Source organism: Schistocerca piceifrons, chromosome 3 (assembly GCF_021461385.2).
Source record: "Schistocerca piceifrons isolate TAMUIC-IGC-003096 chromosome 3, iqSchPice1.1, whole genome shotgun sequence".
Classification (NCBI taxonomy): Eukaryota; Metazoa; Arthropoda; class Insecta; order Orthoptera; family Acrididae; genus Schistocerca; species Schistocerca piceifrons.
Window position 1 is genome coordinate 754,729,342 of NC_060140.1, and position 22,136 is coordinate 754,751,477.

At 43.7% G+C, this 22,136-nt stretch overlaps 1 protein-coding gene and 1 pseudogene across 1 annotated transcript in view; both read right to left on the reverse strand.

Annotated features, from left to right (window-relative positions):
- The window catches only part of LOC124789857, an 858,265-nt gene that overhangs the window by 284,748 nt on the left and 551,381 nt on the right, over positions 1–22,136 (reverse strand). The gene's annotated exons all lie outside the window — the stretch shown is intronic.
- LOC124790762 lies at positions 5,371–5,488 on the reverse strand (annotated as a pseudogene).

Consider the following 22,136-nt stretch of genomic DNA (forward strand, 5'->3'; position numbering starts at 1 on the left):
TGTTTTGAAGAAGAAGATTTCGCCCTTTTTGTGACAGCAGCAGTTTTCCGCTGGTTATGGTTCTGCACAGCCCCGGATGACAATTGTCGGCGAGTATGGCAGCGACTTGGGAATATGATCCCACGCTCCCAATGTTTCTGAGAGGTACAACGGTATTAGTCCTGGACTCACGGTATGGTGAGCCAATCGGGTACGACGTCAGGGCAAGGCTGGTAGTGATTAGTGGAACATAACGACACAAAGGTCCGTCACGGACGTCCTGCGTTTTTACGTGTTGCATCTCATGCGACAGTATCATGGTGCCATTTATTTATCACGACAATTCTGTCTTACAAACGCCACGTCTCTCTATGAATTGTCTACATGATGTTGAGGTACTCGAGGGCTTAGGAAGTCCCCCATATCTCTCTCCACTAGAATATGTTGGGACCATGGTGTCCGGGATGCCAGTGACCTGTTACAGCAGTTCTGGGCCAGCTTGTCTGTGGAGCTGATACTGAAACCAGGTTGGTACGTACTCAGAGAGCACACAGGATAAAGTTAGAGTTGTGGATGTGACTGTAAACATTGCACAACCAAACACAAACTTTATTTTCTAATAACCACTTATTTGCACATTGCTTTAAGAGATCACAACTAAACAACATGGCTGAAGGCATAGTTTAAGAAAACTTGAGATGCTTTCTTGGCTGAAGGCCCACAACCACACCAAAAACGAGAATGGCTGAAGGCCTGGCTTAAAAATCAAAAGCAATTAAAAATAGAAGGTAAAAATTTTTTTTTGAAAAGGAAACTTGTAACTGAAAACAATTAGCGGCTGACGGCTTACACTACACGTCTGAAGGACAACTATAATTAAAACACATTAATAAACAATTTTTCTAACCAAGAAATTTCTTTTTAAACTCACAACAGAACAACAGCTGAAGGCCTGAACAACAAGTCAGACAAACAATTTAAAATAAACACCTTCTTCCTTTTGAAAAATCTTCCTTTAAGGAATACACATCGCAGAACGCCTTATTAAAAGCGGTTCACGTATGTCCTCGGCTGAAGGCCACACATAACAAATTGAACAACTAACGGCATAGGGCATTACAAACAATTTCAGATAGAACCAACTTCAACAAAAAATTTATATTCTTTTTTAAAATAAAATGAATATTCAGTATTTTAATTTAACATGGCTGAATGCCTTTATGTAAACTTTAAAAAGAAGTGAATCAATGCACGGCCAAAGGCCTCGCACAATACTTCAAACTTAAAAGAAAATCGCAATCTAAAACAAACAGAACAAGTGGTGCTCAGAAGGGTTCCAAGGGTCGGCCTGTTAACGTAGCTCAAACGTAAGGTAAGGTGAGACAGGCAGCCAAGAGTTGAAGTTATGTAACCGGATGGCAACCAAAACTAGGGACAGCCCAAAGACCAACCAACGATTTAACCAATTACCTTCTGTCTGACCAACGGCACAACGGTGGAAAATATCGGCCGAGGACGAGGATACGAACGGCACTACATCTTCAGGAACTGGCGTTTAAAAAGAGCCAAGGGAACAATATCCACTCTAAGAAAATAATAACAAAACAACTTAAAAGGCTGTCAAACTACACGCCATGTCGGACAGCATCAACACGACGAGGAAAGGCACACTGCTGGAAAAGTGCGCTAACGACGAGGGCAGGTAACTGGGGTGCTAACGGCCCCAGGGCAGAAAATATCGCTGGTGCAAAATGGTTCAAATGGCTCTGAGCACTATGGGACTTAACATCTATGGTCATCAGTCCTCTAGAACTTAGAACTACTTAAACCTAACTAACCTAAGGACAGCACACAACACCCAGTCATCACGAGGCAGAGAAAATCCCTGATCCAGCCGGGAACTGAACCCGGGAACCCGGGCGTGGGAAGCGAGAATGCTACTGCACGACCACGAGCTGCGGACTCGCTGGTGCACTTCACTGGTAAGTAAGAGTCAATTTAATAGTTAATCACAGTATAGGAAGACGGCTGCCAGATTTCGCCGACCCCAATACATCATACGTTGCTGCTAGCCTGAACAGCGCAGAGAGCAACAGCCTGCAACAAAGAGATGTCACAAAAGTTGAAGCTTCATAACAGGTTAACTGCAGCGTCCACGTTCGGTGGGCAGCGAACTTTGTCACTCTCACTGCTCCGCGGAGAGTTCCTCGCTGCTCCGTCCCAACTCACTGACTACATGCAGCACGCAGACAGAATTAAAATAGATGCTCAGTTAAAAGCACACAAGCTACACACGGTTCCACGAAACACTTCCACAGACAACTCGAACAATACCAAAATCAGTGACTCTGGAACAACAAGGACGAATCGCAAGTCGACACACACAGAGAACCCAGAAGCGGCCAGCGACCAAATACACGTCGTCTGATGAGACTACCAACCGAACGACCAACCAAGGTCGTCGCCACTCGTCATGTGTGTCGGCAATGGTCGGGCGAGTCATGGCTGACCGGACCTAACTGCAGCTCCCACCCGACTGATCTCCCGACACTCGACGACCTGGAAATACTGGCGGTCGCTCCAAAGATAGTACGACAGTGCTCTTATCGATACGTGCTGCTGCTGCCACTCACGGGCAGGCAAGCCAGCAACTTAGTGACGCCAGTAAATCGAATAAGAAACGAGATGGGGGTACCGCCAAGACAAGATAACAAGCAACGACAGCACGAACATGAGCTGCGCACAGCACAGATACAACTAACGTTACCGCTGGATATTTTTCGTAAACCACATCAAATACTGACGAACCGATTCCACAGACCGAATGTGTGGAGAGGGGCTAGTGTAATTGTTTAATACAAACCATACAAAAATGCACGGAAGTATGTTTTTTAAGACAAACCTACGTTTTTTTTTAAATGGAACCACGTTAGTTTTGTTAGCACATCTGAACATATAAACAAATACGTAATCAGTGCCATTTGTTGCATTGTAAAATGTTAATTACATCCGGAGATATTGTAACCTAAAGTTGACGCTTGAAACCTCCGACGTTCAGTTGCTTGTTGTAACAAACACGGGCCACGGTCGGCGAGCAGCATCTGCAGGGACATGTCCCACTGGAAAAGCGTCGACGTATGTGGTATCAGCATGATGGTGCACCTGCACGTTCCGCAATTAACACTAGGCTGACCCTTGACAGGATGTTCGACGGGCGTTTCATAGGACGCGGAGGACGCATAAATTGGCCAGCCCGTTCTCCTGATCTTACACCTCTGGACTCCTTTCTGTGGTGTACGTTAAAGGAGAATGTCTACCGTGATGTGCCTACAACCCCAGAGGATATGAAACAATTGTGGCACCCTGCGGCGACATTACGCCAGGTGTACTGCGGCGTGTACGACATTAATTACGCCAGAGATTGCAATTGTGTGCAGCAAATGAAGGCCACCACATTGAACATCTATTGGCCTGACATGTCGGGACACACTCTATTCCACTCCGTAATTGAAAACGGAAACCGCGTGTGTACGTGTACGTCACCCCTCATGGTAATGGACATGTGCTTCAGTGAAAAAGACCAATAAAAAGGTGTTAGCATGTGGACGTAATGTGCTGTTCCAATCTCTTCTGTACCTAAGGTCCATCACCGTTCCCTTTGGATCCCTACGTAATTCGGTGCTCTCCGATACACACGATCGAACAGCGGAGGAGTGGTACTCAAGCGTCAACTTTAGGTTACAATATCTCCGGATGTAATTAAAATTTTACAATGCAACAAACGGCACTGATTACGTATTTGTTTATATGTTCAGATGTGCTAACAAAACTAACGGGGTTCCATTTTAAAAAAACGTAGGTTTGTGTTAAAAAACATATTTCCGTGCATTTGTTTATGGTTTTTATTAACCAATTACACTAGCCCCTCTCCTCACGTTCGGTCTGTGGAATCGATTCGTCAGTATTTGATGTGGTTTACGAAATATATCCAGCGGTATTGTTAGGTGACTCACCCTGTATAATACCATCCCAGTGGAATCAGTACATGCATCCAGAACAGATGAGCAGATGAGGTGCAACGTCATTCTCATTAATGGGCTCATACTGCTAAGTTATTTACAAATTTGAGTCGAGTTTGTAATCACTGGAACGTCAGATATCCTCTAATTGGGCGAGGTTTCATTTAATTTCCTCCTTCCCTTTTAGGTGCTTCACTTTCTTGTCAAATTGTACACAGTCACGCAACTTATAGCAGATCTCTAGTACACATCCATGAAGCGTAATTAACCGGATTCTGAATCATGCGATCACATCGCAGCTCGCAGTTACACCCTCACTATTTTCTGTTTATTATTAAATCCATCTCCAGTTAGCAATAATCTGCTTTAAAAGTAGCACATTTCAGGTTATCTTTATTTCTCACCAATAAGTTTGACAAACGTCATTAAGGTGTGTTGAATATGATTAAGAGTTCTAAGAGATTACATTCCTCGTTGATCAACGATATCCCACTTTACGAATGGTCACTTATGAGCAATGCACCATTTGCGAAACAGTACTAGAGGGACAAACTGCTAACATTCGCAACAAATTACTTCCTACCTTAGGTACCATATCAGTACGATTCGATGATGGTACGGTCTGCAAACAGTGGATCTTCTCTACTTTTTCAGAGTACCTGTCAGAGGACGCGTCAAGATGGATGTGTTCCCTGTCATCCAGAATCAACCATTCAAAGACATCTATGGTTATATGTAAAACTGTTCTACAGAAGACTTATCAGTGAGTACTTGGGCGATTAGTAGAAACAGGTCAGCAAGTAAACGCTATGCCAGACATAATCGGAAGTGTATTTTGTATTCAGGCGGAAAATTGGTACGTTGAACACATAAAAATTGTAACTGATTCGCCAAATGCAACAAATGACAGGTTTGGTAAAGAAGAGTTGCATCAATTAACACACCATGCGTTGCCATTATACAACGCGGAAACTAAGCGTTTACAGATCAGTGTTTATGGAGAATTTACTTCTTATTTTACAGAAGTTATCTTCTCCGTAACTACTGCTCACTATCCTTCAATCAGCCTGCATCACTGTACAACCCATTTCAGGAGCTATCTATTGCCGGTGAGAAGCACACATCACTTACAAAAATATATAGTACTGTACTCTATAATATTTGTGCCTCGAACTGCCATCTTTTCAGGTCTGCCGAACTGATAAGTCTATCGATGTTTTTCTATGAGACATCGTATGATACAGTGCCGTACTGCAGACTGTTAACAAAAGTCGAGCGTACGGAATAGGTTCCCAAATATGTGAGCGGCTCGAACACTTCTAAAGTAATACAACCGGGTAGTTTACCTCACAAGGGCTGAGTGCACCCCGCTTGCCAACAGCGCGTGGTAGACCGGATGGTCACCCATCCAAGTGCTAACCCAGCCTGACAGCGCTTAACTTCGATGATCTGACGGGAATCGGTGTTACCACTGCGGCAAGGCCGTTGGCAGGTGACAGGACCACTGTTATTCTTTATATACGTAAATAACCTAACTGGCAACAATCTGGCTGTTTGCTGATGGTGCTGTGGTGTACGGGAAGTTGTCGCCGTTAAGTGACTATAAATGAAAATGACTTAGACCAAATTTTTAGTTAGTGTGATTAATGGCAGCTTTCTCTAAACGCTGAATTGTACAAGCTAATACAGATTTGTAGAGTAATCAAATTTCTGGAATACATTTGTCTAGATAAAATATTTAAGTGATTAACATTGCAAAACCACAGGTTAATGTAAGCCGGAGATGAAGCAATGCAGATGTGAAATGCTGGTACATTAATAACTGGTGTAACCACTAGAATGTTGGATGTAAGAATGCAAAAGTGAATCAGTCAAATAGTGCCTGATTCACAGGTGCCGGATGTCATATTGTGGGCCGTAGTTCCATGCCTGATGCATTTCGTCAATACATGGTTGGTTAATGGTGTTTTCGGGAGGCGTTGGAGTTGTCGTCCGACGATGTTCCACATGTTCTCGATTCAAGACAGATATAGTGATGTAGCAGTCCAAGGCAACATGTCGACCCTGTGTAGTGCATGTTGGGTTACAACAAAGGTACGCGGGTGAGCGTTATCCTGTTGGAATGCCGTTCATGAAAGGCAGCAAAACCATACTAATCTACAAATTTGCAGTCAGGGTGCGTGGGATAACCACGAGAGTACTCCTGCTGTCATACGAAATAGCACCCCAGACCATGTGTCTAGCACGCAGATAGGTTGGTTGCAGGCCCTCAGTTGGCCTCATTGTAACCAACACACGGCCATCACTGGCACCGAAGCAGAACCAAATTTGATCAGAAAACTCGACATACTTCCGCCCTGGCCTCCAACGAGCTCTCGCTTAACACCACTGAAGTCGTAAATGGCAGTGGTTTGGGGTCGCTATAGGGCACCGTGGTCGGAGCTGTCCTTGAAGTAACCGACTGGTAGCAGTTTGTTGTGTCATTGTGGTGCCAATTGCAGCGGCAGTAGCAATAAGGTGCGCCAGACCCGTACGCCGTACAAGACTTCCCCCCTCGGTAGTGCCACGTGGCCGCCTGGTGCTAGCCGGCCGTGGTGGCCGTGCGGTTAAAGGCGCTGCAGTCTGGAATCGCAAGACCGCTACGGTCGCAGGTTCGAATCCTGCCTCGGGCATGGATGTTTGTGATGTCCTTAGGTTAGTTAGGTATAACTAGTTCTAAGTTCTACGGGACTAATGACCTCAGAAGTTGAGTCTCATAGTGCTCAGAGCCATTTGAACCATTTGAACCGCCTGGTGCTCTGTCATCTTGCTATCGTACGTACTTGTGATTTCCGCTGCCAGCAGTCATGTACAGTAGCTAGATTCCAGCCCAATCACCGAGCGAGGTGGTGCAGTGGTTAGCACACTGGACTCGCATTCGGGAGGACGTCGGTTCAAACCCGTCTCCAGCCATCCTGATTTAGGTTTTCCGTGATTTCCCTAAATCGTTTCAGGCAAATGCCGAGATGGTTCCTTCGAAAGGACACGGCCGATTTCCTTCCCCATCCTTCCCTAATCCGTGCTTGTGCTCCGTCTCTAATGACCTCGTTGTCCTCCTCCTCCTGCCTAATCTTTCAGCAGTTTCGCAGGAGGAACTTCCAATTTCTCGTAGCCCTACTGCTTGACCTCGTTCAAACTGTGAGGTGTTGATAATGGCGTCTTGGTCGCCTTAAAGGCAATCTTGACAACCATCAATTCAATATCTAGTCCCAAAGGTAATTAAAACTCACGACCGTTACAGAGTTTGTTTGAAGCAGACCTGATTTCTATCCTCACTGTGGCGCTACTAGCGCCACTGTTACGTGACTGGCACGAAATATGAGTAGACATCATCTTTCAGATGACCTACTTTCGTTTATGAAGCACGACTTCTTAATGTTGCGAGTTTCTTCCGACAGTGTCTCTAGGCACAACGCTGCAAAGCGATATTAAAAGGAATAATCACGTAAGAAAGGAAGTAGGGTAGGCGAGTGTTCGACTTCGGTTTTTTAAGAGAAATTTAGGAAAGTGCGCTCAATCTGTAAAGGAGACAACGTATAGAACGCTAGTGCGACCCAATCTTGTTTACTACCCGAGTGTTTCGGATCCCCAGCAAGTCGGTTTAAAATATGGCATCGAGGTAATTCAGACGGGGTGTGGGGGGGGGGGGGGTTACTAGGTTTAATATTGGTAGGTTTGATCAACGAGCGAGTATTGCAGTGATACCTCGTGAACTCAAGTGGCTGTCCCTGGAGGGAAGCGACGTTGTTGCGGCGCAGCACTACCCAAAGATTAGCGAGCGCAGGCATCGGCTGCAGGGGAACAGTGAGAATTCAAAATTAAAATCGCAGAACAGTCTCAAGTCGTACATTTCACTTCTTTAACATATTTCACTTCACAGTTCTGAAGAAGCTGCCGTTGGTCGAGTGAAACACAAAGAAAAGTTACATTACATATTACTTGTCGCTGCTCTGCGGTTTTAATTTTAGCTACTGAAAAGGTTTAGAGAACCGGCCTTTGAAGCTGACTGCTGAGCGATTCTGCTGCCGTCAACGTACATTTCGCCTAAGGATCACTAAGGTAAAATAACAGAAATGAAAGGTCGCACGGAGGCATACAGACATTCGCTTCCCCCTTCGCTCTACTTGAGAGTGGAACACGAAAGAAAATGACTCGTAGTCGTACAAGGAAGCCTTCGCCACACTCCATACAGTCGATTGCGGAGTATGTATGTAGATGTAGATGCAGTCGTAGATATGGATGTATAGACACTTGTCGTCTCCCACAAATTCGGCGTCATTCCGGTTCCTTACAAAGACAGAGTACGCGAAGGAACTTGCCCCCCTTCTTGCAGCGCTGTACCGTAGAAGAGCGTGGCGTTCCAAAGGATTGGAAAATGGCACAGGTCATCCCCATTTTCAAGAAGGGACGTCGAACAGAAGTGCAGAACTATAGACCTATATCTCTAACGTCGATCAGTTGTAGAATTTTGGAACACGTATTATGTTCGAGTATAATGACTTTTCCGGAGACTACAAATCTACTCTGTAGGAATCAGCATGGGTTTCGAAAAAGACGATCGTGTGAAACCCAGCTCGCGCTATTCGTCCACGAGACTCAGAGGGCCATAGACACGGGCTCCCAGGTAGATGCCGTGTTTCTTGACTTCCTCAAGACTTTGAAACAGTTCCCCACAGTAATGAACAAAGTAAGAGCATACGGACTAACAGACCAATTGTGTGATTGGATTGAAGAGATCCTAGATAACAGAACGCGGCATGTCATTCTCAATGGAGAGAAGTCTTCCGAAGTAAGAGTGATTTCAGGTGTGCCGCAAGGGAATGTCGTAGGACCGTTGCTATTCACAATATACATTAATGACTTTGTGAATAACACCGGAAGTTCACTGAGGCTTTTTGTGGATGGTGCTGTAGTATATTGAGAGGTTGTAACAATAGAAATTGTACCGAAATGCAGGAGGATCTGCAACGAATTGACTCATGGTGCAGCGAATGGCAATTGAATCTCAATGTAGACAAGTGTAATGTGCTGCGAATACATAGAACGAAAGAGTCTTTATCATTTAGCTACAATATAGCAGGTCAGCAACTGGAAGCAGTTAAATCCATAAATTATCTGTTTGTAGGCATTAGGAGTGATTAAAATGAAATGATCATATAAAGTTGATCGTCGGTAAAGTAGACACCAGACTGAGATTCACTGGAAGAATCCTACGGAAATGCAATCCGAAAACAAAGAAAGTAGGTTACAGTACACTTGTTCGCCCACTGCTCGAATATTGCTCACCAGTGTGGGATCCGTACCAGATAGGGTTGATAGAAGAGATAGAGAAGATCTAACAGAGCAGCGTGCTTCGTTACAGGATCATTTAGTAATCGCGAAAGCGTTGCGGAGATGATAGATAAACTCCAGTGGAAGACCCTGCAGGAGAGACGCTCAATAGCTCAGTACGGGCTTTTGTTAAAGTTTCGAGAGCATACCTTCACCGAGGAGTCAAGCAGTATATTGCTCCCTCCTACGTCTACCTCGCGAAGAGAGCATAAGGATAAAATCTGAGAGATTAGAGCCCACACAGAGGCATACCTACAATCTTTCTTTCCACGAACCATATAGGACTGGAATAGAAGGGAGAACCGATAGAGGTACTCAAGGTACCATTCGCCAGACACCGTCAGGTGGCTTGCGGAGTATGGATGCAGATGTAGATTCCGTCATTATTATATGCCACTGATCGATTAACACATGCCCTTAGTCAAAACCAGTTAAATCAGGCCGCCATTTAAACTTCCTGGAAAATTAAGGTACTTGGCTGCACCGGATCTCAAACGGGGAACTTTCTCCTTCACGAAGAGAGCTGATAGGGGCATTGAACACGAAAGACCAGGTCGTGGGTTCCATTCCCGGTCCCATAACGGTCCATCTGCCTGGAAGTTTCAAAACAGCGCACAGACTGCTGCAGAGCAGAAAGTCATTCTGTAAGAAACCGCATTACTTATAAACTGTGTCGATCGAATCTTTCCTGCAGTCACTTTTCCTGCTTATGGCCTCGTACGCGATCTGCTCACCACAGCAGAACTGTCATCGTAATGACGCAGTAGTTGATGTGTCCCTGACACACGTCGTAGTAAATCGGGGCAGAGGCAGAGCACCTGGCATAGCATCACATATATGGGCGATTACATTTGCCATGACCCCGCTGCAAGCTGCAGTTTGACATTGGCCGAGCTGTCACAGCCACACAGACTACCATTCGGAAAAATGTTGTAATCGCACGACGGTAACACGGCTACGGAGTACCTGTTGGTACAACGTTCCAGGAGCTGCTAGACCGTAAATCTCGCAGCCCGATTCGCTCATGAGTGAAGCGCGTGCCCCGCTTTCAACGCTTTTGTTTTGTTTGTTGGACAGCGTAACCGTTGACGGCAGCCGTCCTTGTCGGAACAGTTTCTTTTTATTATTTACAGAACGAGTGCGCGGTGCGTGTTATTGAATCTAAAGTGCATTTCTCCTTAAAGAGAAGTTCTCCGTTACCTTGGCATACCACGTTTTCAACGGCGATAATATTTCAGCGTAAGTAAGGCAATGAGTCCTCATCAGTCACGAGGTACTTTTCCTTCGAGTGATGCGCTCGCAGTGAAAGGCTCGAGGCGTTGTACAATTAAGGCACGTCGCTCTTGACCTTTATCTCGTACGCGGTGCGACCCTACCGCGACTGCGCGCCGTAGCATCCCCACCGACATCCGCAATTTGTTTTCGGGCCCCCTGGAGTCGCCCTGTCAATCAACGCGGCCCCTCAAGGACGGGGAAGAGGAACGACGAGTTGCTGCCCGATGGCAGGAATGCGGGCGCCAAGGCTTGCCAGCGTCGAATTTCGTGTGGAGTGTCCGAGGTCAAATATCGGGCGCCCGAGCGCCGCGCACGGCTCCACGCACAAGCTGGTAGCGCGGAATGCCACTTGCTCGACGACCTCTGCCCACCAACGCAACGTGTGTCACGTAGACAGGAATAAACGTTCACGGCATTTGCAACTCAATTTTTGTTTCCAACTAAATACATATCATCAATTAATAATAACAGAGCATAGAAGAAGCAATAAAAAATTACTTAAGTAGGATGACCTGTTTCGGCCTTCATGCTGGCCATCTTCAGATCCAACGCACCGTAAAGATGTAAAGAGTGTCACACTAAATAGGAAAGTCTGAAAATAACGTAGCGTGCGAGAAAGGAAGAAAGGAACCAATGACTGACAAGTGTTAAAATAGCGCAGCATTTACCGATATGGCTGCAGCTGGCGGTACAGGCGTGAAATCACAGTAATTTAATGCTGCTAATGGCTAATATGCCACACTTTATTTATAGTGGTAAGCGCGCACTTATGCCGCGACCCATGAGAAATACACCCCCCCCCCCCCCCCCAACGAACGTGTGACGTCACACCAGTCATCTTGTCCGCCATACTTCGTGAACGCTCAGTTCCGTACGAGGCCCACAGGAAAGCAATGTCTATGGAAAGATATCCACTAAAGGTCTTAACGTTGTCGCGTTCTATCGATAGCTTGTATGCAGTTAAACACGCAGTGAAGAATTAAACTCGTCTGAAATAGTTACTCGCTTCCTGCCAGAGACGACTGCTGGCACTTGTAAGACATAAAGTGCCACATGGTGTGACATTTGCGCCGTAGTCTGTCTTTCACGTGGGCTTCGGTTTATGCTGTATGTGGTTCAAAATGGTTCAAATGGCTCTGAGCACTATGGGACTTAACATCTATGGTCATCAGTCCCCTAGAACTTAGAACTACTTAAACCTAACTAACCTAAGGACATCACACAACACCCAGTCATCACGAGGCAGAGGCTATGCTGTATGTCAGCCTCAGACAATGGGCAATGATTTACGTAAGATGAATGGACGAATAAAATATGAAGTAAATATAAAAGCAAATGATAACATTATACGAAAATTGTCTTTTAAATAACTACATCAGTTCGTTGATAACAATCGTGTAAGTTAAAAATATTTCAAATTAAAAGAGCCAATGTGATAGGCTGTAAGGTGCCATTAGTTTGTAGCTTTAGGAGTGCTGTTTCTACAGAGACGTCATCGTCAAGATGGCTTTTGGTAGTCATGGCTGTACCAGGACACCACATATTGCTATGTCGATGGCGCGTGTTTCCCGATATGCACCGGCAAGGATGAAGCAGAAAGGCGTCGAGACTATATTGGCGGTGGTGTGTTAATATGTTGTCGCCAGCACAAGGACGTTTGTTGAATGGTCATAAGAGAAGTTCAATGTTTAAAAATGGCTCTGAGAACTATGGGATTTAACATCTTAGGTCATCAGTCCCCTAGAACTTTGAACTACTTAAACCTAACTAACCTAAGGACATCACACACATCCATGCCCGAGGCAGGATTCGAACCTGCGACCGTAGCAGTCCCGCGGTTCCGGACTGCAACGCCTATAACCGCACGGCTACCGCGGCCGGCGAAGTTCAATGTTCAAACGTGTGTGAAATCTTATGGGACTTAACTGCTAAGGTCATTAGTCCCTAAGCTTACACACTACTTAACCTAAATTATCCTAAGGACAAACACACACACTCATGCCCGAGGGAGGACTCGAACCTCCGCGGGACCAGCCGCACAGTCCATAAGAGAAGTCAAATGATGAATCATTACGGTGTTGACATTATAAAGTGAAAAATAAGTACTGGTAAAAGCAATGGCTAAAAATATAATACCATAATGAACAATTATATAAATGAAAGCACTCAAGAATCTGGCTATCTGACGTGTCACTATCTACTACAAAATCGGTTTTTTTGGACTCTAAAGGGTACCATTTTAATATTATAAAATCAGTAAGAAGAATTCTATGTATCATAAAAAAACAAGTTCAAATGTCTTGATGTATAAATCTCCAACCATGTTGGGTATAAATGCGTGCCACCTACACCAAACTCCCGATTAACCCGCATCCGGATTATCCGGCTTGAATGTTATCTGTGCAGGGCATAGTTCAATTTCTTTTGGATAAAAAGTAATTAGCGTATTGTAATAATTGTATCCAATATTTTTGTTAAAATACAATATTATGCATTATTTCTGGCGCGATTTCCTGTGAAAAATGACTGTAGTGCAAGAGGTAGATCATCACATTCCTCGATTCCCGGAGAGCATTTGACCCGGTGTCACACTTTAATAGATTTTCAGGTAAGTAAGTGCCTCGAACACTTCTACTGTTTTCAAGTAATAGAAGACAGTATATTGTCCTGGACGGCTAGCGTTCATCAGAGACAAAAGAAAAGCGAGGACTGCTACAGGGGCTTGCGATATGACCCAAGTTGTTCTCCGTGTACTAATCACGCTCAAAAGTATCTGAAAGACCTGAATTGCGTCCCGCCTGATTTGAGTGCAGCCCACATACCGTAACTGAGTTCCAAGTTGCACGTAGTTTAGTTGCAGGCCTTTAAGTTTGGTATGTGTAGTATTAGAGAACTCACTGTACTCCCCTCATTTCATTTTCAGAATTAGACTGAAAACATCTTGTTATACTGTATAATACAATACTCATACAACACTTATTCCGTATTACTTTACGAGGCGCGCAAGGTGATATTCGATAATAGTTTCCAACGTGTCCGCGAGCTGCAGCCCTTGGTTGGTAGAGACATACGTCTACTCGCTGCAGAGTCTCCAGGCTATCAAGTAGCCTACTTGGGGCAATGGCGCATCCGCTTTTAACGGATGCTCGGAGCACCTATATGCTCTAAGCACCTACAAAGCTAAGTTCCTCACACATGGAGTTCCATATTTCCCGACAGGGAACAGTTTGTACTGGACAGACTGACCCGCCCTCTTTGCAAAATGCCGCTAAATGGAGCTTGGAGTGGCAAGTGAGTTACGGAACTTAACACAGGTTCTCTGGTATCTTTTTGATATAGTCGTGGCTACCACAGTTGACCACTACAGAACTCTGTATGGCGATAGCTCCACATTGTAAATTAATACTACGATATTAAAAATACTAGGGAAGACCTAAGTGAGACGAGACAGTCCTTACAAGGGAACCTCCCCATCGCACCCCCCTCAGATTTAGTTATAAGTTGGCACAGTGGATAGGCCTTGAAAAACTGAACACAGATCGATCGAGAAAACAGGAAGAAGTTGTGTGGAACTATGAAAAAATAAGCAAAATATACAAACCGAGTAGTCCATGCGCAACATAGGCAATATCTAGGCAACTGTGAACAGAGGAGCGCCGTGGTCCCGTGGTTTGCGTGAGCAGCTGCGAAACGGGAGGTCCTTGGTTCAAGCGTTCCCTTGAGTGAAAATTTTAATTTTTTATTTTCGGTTTACATGACAAACTCATATGTTTTCATCACTTTTTTGGGAGTGACTACCACATCCACAAGAAAACCTAAATCGGGCAAGGTAGAAGAATCTTTTTACCCATTCGCGAAGTGTATAAGTTAGGTGGGTCGACAACGTATTCCTGTCGTGTGACGCACATGCCGTCACCAGTGTCGCATAGAATATATCAGACGTGTTTTCCTGTGGAGGAATCGGTTGACCTATGACCTTGCGATCAAATGTTTTCGGTTCCCATTGGAGAGACACGTCCTTTCGTCTACTAATCGCACAGTACTGCGGTGCGGTCGCAAAACACAGACACTAAACTTATTACAGTGAACAGAGACGTCAATGAACGAACGGACAGATCATAACTTTGCGAAAATAAAGAAAGTAAAATTTTCACTCGAGAGAAGACTTCATCCGAGGACCTTTCGTATCGCAGCTGCTCACGCTACCCACGGGACCACGGCGCTGCTGAGTTCCCACTATCCTTGATGTTGCCTATCTTGCCCATGGGCTATTCAGTTTGTATATTTTGCTTATTTTTTCATAGTTCCACACAAATTCTTTCTGTTTTCTCGATTGATCTGTGTTCAGTTTTTCAAGGCCTATCCACTGTGCCATCTTATAACTAAATGTGAGGGGGGTGCGATGGGGAGGTTCCCTTGTTAGTACTTGTAAACTCAAATTTATTATAATAAGTGACATTTCTAAAACGTTACCACTCACATTAATATCTGAGAGAGTTAATGCTTGTAGCGACAGTGGTTTCTCCAACTTTTTACGTACAACGCCGTGCTATTAATTCATTTTTCAGTCATCACTTACAAATTTGGCTTAAGTTTGATACTTAAGTTATCATTTTAATTTGCATTGTGAATAAAATCACTGATGTAATATTCCTCAACATCTATTATTTCTTACACGAACCAATTTTAGGCTCTTACGCCATAATCAGGTACAAAAATAAGTATTAGATGCAGTGAAATTTTGTTGGATCAAAGATTTTAAACTAGTGCATCTACGGAGTATCTCCAAATCCACAGATGAAAATTTTAATATTAGAATTCAGAATAAAACAAAAGGGACTACTTCATTGTAAATATGATGTAAGGTTATCAAATAGTTACCTAAGGTAGGTAGCCAAATAATCTTACATCACATTTACAATGATGTAGTCTTTTTTGTTCAAAATGCTCTACCGAGAACGGACGGGGCAGCACATCAATGCATTTTAATTTAATTTTCGATTTTCAGACGAATTAGCAAACCCACGTTTGACGGCAGGCTCACCCGATTGCGAGTGAAGATAACGTCGGAGTCGCTTCGGTCCTTTAAATACCTAACCACTCTCGCTTTAAAGACACCAGTGTTGTAGGTACACGTTCTGGGGAAGTTTTCTTGGGAAATATTTATTAGCTGAATATCTACTTCTACATTAGTCCCTGGACTAATTTTCGAAATTCCCTGTGGTTCAAAGTGGAGTATCAGGTTTCTGTACCCATTACACAAATTTTATCATATTTACAACACTTTAGTTATTATATTTTAAAAACTTATGGTATCTGAGCGCATAGGATCGCATAAAATTACGCTCACTGATCGTTAAACTTTGGTTCAGCTAACTTGTAAGTAGGCTGTCTAGGTTTTTATATTGGTAATGCCACGTAGCGCTCTGTATGAAAATCACTGGCTGTGCTGTGTGCAGTCTGTGGCTGGTTTGCATTGTTGTTGGCTATTGTAGTGTTGGGCAGCTGGATGTTAACAGCGCGTAGCGTTGTGCAGTTGGAGGTGAGCCGCCAGCAGTGGTGGATGTGGGGAGAGAGATGGCGGAGTTTTGAGAGCGGACGATCTGGAACTGTGTCGGTCAGAAAAAGGAAATAAATATATATATATATATATATATATATATATATATATATATATATATATATATATGACTTATGAACACTAGTAAGGTAAATACATTGTTTGTTCTCTAAATAAATAAATAAAAAATAAATAAAAAAAGACTGTTAGTACTTGCACGTGTGTTGATAATTCAGCAAGGGACTGGTTAACAGCATTGCTGGTTCTAAAGACAATTCCAAAAACTTTGTGAGTGCACAAGTGGTGGTTTATGGACTTGCTATATTCTCCGCAAGACTCTTCGATGGTGATTGTGCACCTGCACAGTCGCAACAGATGGCTGCTGATCGTCTCTACATGGACTACAATGGGTCTGCATCTTTGATGGCCCACCAATACCATTATTTCTACAAGGACTGCAGTGGGTCTGCACCTCTGGTGGCCCACCAATACCATAATCTCTACCAGGACTACAGTGGGTCTGCTCTGTGATGACCTACCTACCAGTATTCTTCAAAACTTCGAATGACTCTGCTGTGGGTTTGCTTTGTTGTGGTCCATTACCTGTCTGCATGTCAAGAGTCAGCACTGTCTGTCCGCTGGAAGGACAACACTACTTCTTCAAGACTGCATGGAAATCCACTACTTCTGTGTGCGTTTTCTTTTACTGCTCAGACTTTGAGAAAAACATTGCTATTTTACTGTGATGAACGATCAGAACTGTCTTTATGGACTGTGAGAAAATTTTAGCTTTTGACCAACATTGTATCAATAAGTGTGTGCATTTGATTTCTTTGTTATTGCAATTATGATTATAAAATTTTTTTTCAAATCTGTATTGGCCACTGCCCAAAACAACTTGTAAAATTTTTTGTGTGGAGCATGGGGGCTATGTAAGTAGGCTGTCTAGGTTTTTATATTGGTAACGCCACGTAGCGCTCTGTATGAAAATCACTGGCTGTGCTGTGTGCAGTCTGTGGCTGGTTTGCATTATTGTTGGCTATTGTAGTGTTGGGCAGCTGGATGTTAACAGCGCGTAGCGTTGCGCAGTTGGAGGTGAGCGGCCAGCAGTGGTGGATGTGGGGAGAGAAATGGCGGAGTTTTGAAATTTGTAAGACTGGATGTCATGAACTGCTATGTATATTATGATTTTTCAACACTATTAAGGTAAATACATTGTTTGTTCTCTAATAAAATCTTTCATTTGCTAACTATGCCTATCAGTAGTTAGTGCCTTCCGTAGTTTGAATCTTTTATTTAGCAGGCAGTAGTGGCACTCGCTGTATTGCAGTAGTTCGAGTAACGAAGATTTTTGGTGAGGCAAGTGATTTGTGAAAGGTATAGGTTAATGTTAGTCAGGGCCATTCTTTTGTAGGGATTTTTGAAAGTCAGATTGCGTTGCGCTAAAAATATTGTGTGTCAGTTTAAACACAGTCATGTATTATTGTTCTAAGGGGACGTTTCAAACTCAAACGTAATTCAATTACTAATTTTAAATAAATGTAAATGTTTGGTGTTGCTACTCAGAATAGCATATAACTATAACTCCAGAATCAATAAATTAAATGAAAAATTACAATAGAAAATATGAAATTACACAAGAAATTAAACTTAAAACTGAGAGACGAAGAGGGTTGGATCCGGTGTGACACCATGGCTAACTCCGTCGCTGTAGCAGGTTTTCCGACTGTTAACATGTTTCCGCAAAAGCTGTTTGTGAAACATGAGTACCTACACAAAGTAATTTTCCTAAAGTCCCTCCTCATACACCCTAATTCAGCTTACAGCTGATACTATAGCTACGTCGTAAAATCTAAACCCAAGAGGAAATACGTTCGCGAAAACTTTTAATGCGAACATTAACGTTAGATCACTGGACTCTTTTCAAGAGCTTTCGAACATCTTTAAACAAAGCATGTAGTGCCATTTAGAGAGAAAACGAACAAAAAAATAATGAAAGAAATTTCCTTTGATTTATAGAAACCTCATTTCGACACCTCGAACCGTTCACGGAATCGAACGTATTTTATGACTTACGCGATTCATCCAGTGTATAAACTGAGACTCATCTACCATCACTGACACTGCCATCACTGGTCATCAGCAGGCTCACTTCGACAGGTAGCCGTGTACCGATCACTGTTCCCTAATGGAGCAGATTTACCTCTTAAATTATGAGACACAAGATAGTCGAAGAGTAATCATGATGATGATGATTGGTTTGTGGGGCGCTCAACTGCGCTGTCATCAGCGCCCATACAAAGTCCTAACTTTTGCACAGTCCAATTTTTACACAATCCAATCCAACCATTGTCACGAATGATGATGATGAAATGATGAGGACGACAGAAACACCCAGTCCCCGGACAGAGAAAATCCCCAACATGGCCGAGAATCGAACCCGGGACCCCGTGATCCAGAGGCACCAACGCTTGCCACTATACCACGAGCTGCGGACTGTCGAACAGTAGGTGCGAGACGCTACACTCTCGGAACAACATTATATTTTTCGATACATACTGGCGAGAATGTCTAGGTACTCAGGACTTAATGCAGGTTCAAATCCTGCCTCAGGCATGGATGTGTGTGATGTCCTTAGTTTAGTTAGGTTTAAGTAGTTCTAAGTTCTAGGGGACTGATGACCTTAAAAATTTCAGTCCCATAGTGCTCAGAGCCATTTGAACCATTTGACTTAGTGCAGCTTCGGCACGCAATTTTATCTTGTGATACATTTTCATCGCCGCTAATATTCTGCTACATGTTATGAGGTGTCAGTCGCAATGTCACGGAGTGGCTATTTTTGGAATATATGCAACCTAATTCAGAGTACAGAAAGTTGTCTGCCAAACATGGCATACAATAAGAAACTGTAAAATTATTACGCAGACAGTACTTGGAGTAGTTCTAGTATGGGTCGTCGTCACTATTTATGCGTCTGAAAATATCTTATTGTTGCAGACAGTTCACTTCAACGACATTACTACCGCTCAAAAAGTCTATAATTTTTAATTTCAGCCTGTCGAACTGATCGCAGATTGGATTCATCATAAAAGTTACACGGACTGTCATGTAGAGTTTTAGAAAATTTGTTAATTTAGATCCCCCACAATAAAATATTAAAACACATGTGGTAAAACAGTTAAATATTTCATGGGCAAAGATGCGCAAAACATATAATTTAAATGATAATGCTGGTTACAACGCCGTATGTCCAATAAATGCTGTCGACTTCACTTGGATTTCAGCACGAGTTGAAAGAAAGAGATTTGACGAAAATGAAGTGCGCCTAATTCGCACAGCTGCCCATCATTCATAGTCATATACATATAGTATTTAGAAAAAGTAATAGTTTTAATACATGAAATTAAACAAAAAAAAATTTGCAGTGACAGTGCGTTGATTTGGGCGGAGCAGACCAAACAACGAGGTCATCGGCCTCATCGGATTAGGGAAGGAAGTCGGCCGTGCCTTTCAAGGGAACCATCCCGGCATTAGCCTGAAGCGATTTAGGGAAATCAAGAAAAACGTAAATCAGGTCGGCCGGGCGTGCGTTTGAACCGTCGTCCTCTCAAAAGCTACCGGACGCCAACGGCGATTTCAACCACAAGACACCTTTAATCACATGGGTACCGGACCGTGTAGCTCACTGTCTCACATCGGAGTAGAGATGGACGATATAGCTGGTACATTAGAATACTCGATGTATGGTGCCCGTGTATTGAACTGAATCGATGAATTGTCAACATTTTTGCAAATATTCTAAGCGACGATACTTTCTTATTCGATAGATCGACTTGTCGAATCTATTTTCTTACTTATCAAGGAAAATCGCCAAACAGTCCTATGTTATGAGAAGTTATTTTATTTAAGCAACCAATTTCGGCATCTGAATAATGCCATCTCAGGCTCCTATGCACTCCATGTACACACAATCTCATATATCAATACTTGCATACTGGAGCCATCAACATCTGCATTCCTCGAATTCGTTTTTACCGTGTTTATTTCGAAGACTTGATAATAACTAAGCTCAAGTCTTCGAACTAAACATTCCAAAAACGAATTCACGGAATCGAGATGTTGATTAGCTGGCTTTTGGGTATAAGCACGCACTCTAATGTATTGTGTTTGTACCACATACGCACAGAAATACGATGTATACCACTCCACATGCACCAGCGATGTATTAGAACGTGAACTGAAGGCGGAAGCTAAAGATACGTGCTTGAGAATGACCCACGGTTGAAACTCGTCAACTACACGGATAATAAAAAGAATACAGCCCACTTGGAACAGATTTTCATTCTCAGTATTTGTTGTCTTTTTGTTTTGGACATACCCGAATCATATCTGCAATCACTTGCGCAAAGCAACTGCTGCATTTGAAGCACCGATATATTCCGCTCGGTGTATCGTAATAGCAAGGATGCCACTGTAAGGTGTATGGCATCTAAAAAAACCTAGATTTTTTTTTTACTGTCCAACGCCAATCTCGGCTGTTTCGTGCGCGCAGCGTATTAACAAAGATTTTCACACTAACAATAATCACGTTTCGGATAATATACATTTGCACATCTCTTTCAGTCTTATTACAATATTCATATCATGAATATGTCTACTACACTACTGCCGATTGGAATTGCTACACCAAGAAGAAATACGGATGATAAACGGGTATTCATTGGACAAATATATTATACTCGAACTGACATGTGGTTACATTTTCACGCAGTTTGGGTGCATAGATCCTGAGAAATCAGTACCCAGAACAACCACCTCTGGCCGTAATAACAGCCTTGATACGCCTGGGCGTCGAGTCAGTGCTTGGATGGCGTGTACAGGTACAGCTGCCTATGCACAATTCATCAAGAGTAGTGACTGGCGTATTGTGACGACGCAGTTGCTCGGCCACCATTGACCAGACGTTTTCAATTGGTGAGAGATCTGGAGAATGTGCTGGCCAGAGCAGCAGTTGAACATTTCCTGTACCCAGAAAAGCCTGTACAGGACCTGCAACATGCGGTCGTGCATTATCCTATTGAGATGTAGGGTTTCTCAGGGATCGAATGAAGGGTAGAGCCACGGGTCGTAACACATCTGTAATGTAATATCCACTATTCAAAGTGCCGTCAATGCGAACAAGAGATGACCGAGATGTGTAACCAATGGCTCCCCATACCATCACGCCGGGTGATACGCCAATTTGGCGATGACGAATACACGCTTCCAATGTTCCTTCACCGCGATGTCACCAAACACAGATGCGACCATCACGATGCTGTAAACAGAACCTGGATTCATCCGAAAAAATGACGTTTTGCCATTCGTGCACCCAGGTTCGTCGTTGAGTACACCATCGCAGGCGCTCCTGTCTGAGATGCTGCGTCAAGGGTAACCGCAGCCATGGTCTCCGAGCTGATAGTCCACGCTGCTGCAAACGTCGTCGAACTGTTCGTTCAGATAGTTGTTGTCTTGCAAACGTCCCCATCTGTTGACTCAGGGATTGAGACGTCGCTGCACGATCCGTTAGAGCCATGCGGATAAGATGCCTGTCATCTCGACTGCTAGTAATACGAGGCCGTTTTTATCCAGCACGGCGTTCCGTATTGCCCTCCTGAACCCACCGATTCCATATTCTGCTAACAGTCATTGGATCTGGACCAATGCGAGGAGCAGTGTCGCGATACGATACACCGCATTCGCGATAGGCGACAATCCGACTTTTGTCAAAGTCGAAACGTGATGGTACGCATTCCTCCTCCTTACACGAGGCATCACAACAACGTTTCACCAGGCAACGCCGGTCAACTGCTGTTTGTGTATGAGAAATCGGTTGGAAACATTCCTGAAGTCAGCACGTTGCAGGTGTCGTCACCGGCTCCAAACTTGTGTGA